Source organism: Schistocerca americana, chromosome 7 (genome assembly GCF_021461395.2).
Source record: "Schistocerca americana isolate TAMUIC-IGC-003095 chromosome 7, iqSchAmer2.1, whole genome shotgun sequence".
Classification (NCBI taxonomy): Eukaryota; Metazoa; Arthropoda; class Insecta; order Orthoptera; family Acrididae; genus Schistocerca; species Schistocerca americana.
This window is the reverse complement of record NC_060125.1, coordinates 178,256,560-178,259,857: the sequence shown is the minus strand read 5'-3', so window position 1 is coordinate 178,259,857 and position 3,298 is coordinate 178,256,560. Positions and strand designations below refer to the sequence as shown.

General features: G+C 43.1%; 1 non-coding gene across 1 annotated transcript; it reads left to right on the top strand.

Annotated features, from left to right (window-relative positions):
• Positions 1 to 315: 315 nt before the first annotated feature.
• Trnas-uga lies at positions 316 to 390 on the top strand. Its single transcript has one exon. It is a non-coding gene; the product is annotated as a tRNA-Ser (tRNA).
• The last annotated feature ends 2,908 nt before the right edge of the window (positions 391 to 3,298 follow it).

The window sequence follows — 3,298 nt, the reverse complement described above, 5'->3', positions numbered from 1 at the left end:
TCGAAGGAAAAAAAGATAGGAATGAAAGGTATGAAGATGTTCAAGAAGCAGGAAACAAACAAAGAAACAAAGAAAGAAAGAACGGCAATACTACTAGTCAGCATGAAATCCATGTTTGAAAATTTTTAGAATTATTATTTCCCGAAATTTATATTTTCTGTTGCGTAGAGAATTATTAGATAACTCAATAAAATTGACAGTTTCCAATGTGGAATTACATTGAATATTCCTATTAAAAATACTTTTTTTTTCAAATGGTTCAAATGGCTCTGAGCACTAGGGAACTTAAAGCTGTGAGGACGGGGCGTGAGTCGTGCTTGGGTAGCTCAGTTGGTAGAGCACTTGCCCTTGAAAGGCAAAGGTCCCGAGTTCGAGCCTCGGTCGGACACACAGTTTTAATCTGCCAGGAAGTTTCATATCAGCGCACACTCCGCTGCAGAGTGAAAATCTCAATCTGGACTATGGAACTTAATATCTGAAGTCACCAGTCCCGTATAACTTAGAACTACTTAAACCTAACTAAACTAAGGACATCATCCATGCCCGAGGCAGGATTCGAACCTGCGACCGTAGCGGTCGCGCGGTTCCAGACTGAAGTGCCTAGAACCGCTAGTCCACACCAGCCGGCTTTCTTTCTTCATTTAATCTGTTTGTGAATGTTTTATTCTACATCCGTAGAACATCTTAGAATCTTTTCTAGGAAAAATTGAAGGAACTGAAACAGGCAAATAAGGTTCCACTCGTTTATCCGCTTGTCACCAAGTACTGAGAGACAGTAAAGGAAATTGTAATCATGTTTTTAGAAACTGTACCTTAAGAGATCATATTTCTTAAAAATACGCAAATACATGTACATTATAGCGTACACTTAAAACTAAACTCCGTCCGAACAGGCCTCGGAAGGCCCAACGTTACCGACCGACCGCTGTGCCATTATCAGGATGCGTATTTGGAGGAGCATGTGGTCAGACACCGCTCTACGGCCGTTGTTAGCTTTCGTGATCAGGGCCGCTACTTCTCAATGAAGCTCGTTAAGTGACCTCACACAGACTGACTGCACTCCACTTTCCAAGAGCACATGGCAGACCCGGACGGTCACCCATCTAAGTGCTAGCCAAATCCAACAGCCTTACATTCTGTGGTTTGACGGGAAGCGGTGTTACCAATGCAGCGAGTCCAATGGCAAAATACAGGGTGATTCAAAAAGAATACCACAACTTTAGGAATTTAAAACTCTGCAACGACAAAAGGCAGAGCTAAGCACTATCTGTCGGCGAATTAAGGGATCTATAAAGTTTCATTTAGTTGTACATTTGTTCGCTTGAGGCGCTGTTGACTAGGCGTCAGCGTCAGTTGATGCTAAGATGGCGACCGCTCAACAGAAAGCTTTTTGTGTTATTGAGTACGGCAGAAGTGAATCGACGACAGTTGTTCAACGTGCATTTCGAACGAAGTATGGTGTTAAACTTTCTGATAGGTGGTGTATTAAACGTTGGTATAAACAGTTTACAGAGAATGGGTGTTAGTGCAAAGGGAAAAGTTCTGGACGGCCGAGAACGAGTGATGAAAATGTAGCACGCATCCAGCAAGCATTTGTTCGCAGCCCAGGAAAATCGACTCGCAGAGCTAGCAGAGAGCTGCAAATTCCACAATCAACTGTATGGAGAGTCCTACGAAAAAGGTTAGTTATGAAACGTTATCGTCTGACCAAGCACTGTCTGCAGCTGATAAGATTAAAAGAATCGATTTCTGTGATTTTATCCTTGCTCAAATGGAAACAGATGAATCTTTCGTTTCAAAGATTGGGTTTAGTGATGAAGCAACTTTCCACACTAACGGGAAAGTCAACCGTCACAATGTCTGTATATGGGGCACTGAGAATCCGCGGGAAACAACTCAGTATGAACGTGACTCGCCTAAGGTGAACGTTTTCTGTGCCATTTCAGCCAATAAAATTTTTGGTCCCTTTTTCTTCGAAGGTGCTACTGTAACTGGACTACAGTATCTGGAGATGTTACAGAATTGGCTGTTCCCTCAGCTCGAACAAGAAGCACAACAATTCATATTTCAGCAGGATGGAGCGCCACCACATTGGCACTTATCTGTCCGTAACTACCTGAACGTCAACTACCCGAGGCGATGGATCGGCCGCCAGGCAGCCCGTGACAGAGCACTTCATCACTGGCCTCCAAGAAGCCCTGATCTTACCCCCTGCGATTTTTTCTTATGGGGGTATGTTAAGGATATGGTGTTTCGGCCACCTCTCCCGGCCACCATTGATGATTTGAAACGAGAAATAACAGCAGCTATCCAAACTGTTACGCCTGATATGCTACAGAGAGTGTGGAACGAGTTGGAGTATCGGGTTGATATTGCTCGTGTGTCTGGACGGGGCCATATTGAACATCTCTGAACTTGTTTTTGAGTGAAAAAAAACCTTTTTAAATACTCTTTGTAGTGATGTACAACAGAAGGTTATATTATGTTTCTTTCATTAAATACACATTTTTAAAGTTGTGGTATTCTTTTTGAATCACCCTGTATAGTGCTTAGGATTATTTTTTCGTATTAACAGAAATAATGTCTCGGTTATCTTCAGCACTAACAGAGATGCAACAAGACGCCAACGTTATTAGCGAGCTATGCCCGTGTAGAATTAAAGCGCTTGGTCAATTTCTGAAGTGTTCTTGATCGAAGAAAATGCGCCACTCATTCACAGCTGAATGAAACACGATAAAAAACTTAGTTTGCATAAACAGTTTTAAACACCACTCTTAAAGAGCAGCGAATACAACCCAGATTACCATCTGAGTGATCCTGCAGGGTAGTGTGTTCAGTGAGTCATCTAAGCGTCGCGAGCCAGGAGATAGTCCAGCCGATACTGCGGAGCAGCGCCAGTCGCCTGGAACGCTCCAGATAAGCCAGCACGGACGAAGGTTAACGCTGTAGGTGAAACGGTAGAGGACCAGATAGGACTCGAACAGAACACCAACCTCGAAAGCTCTGCCCTATCACTGGTTAAGGAGCAGCACTACATCGGCTTCTTCATTCTTCGAGAAAGAAATTGTCATGCAGTAGTTGGCATAAGACAGTGTTTGTGTACCTGTCCTTCCAGCGTAATCTGGACGAGACGGAACGAAAGTTCACAAAAGTATACATACCTGCACCACTGGTTTTTAACCACCTTGTTTGACAATTACTGAGCGTTGCGTTGCGAAAAACATTGCTTGTAAATTCAGCATGATCATACTTCATTTTTATGTTCCAGGAATTGTCTGATATGACTGAAATAATGGCC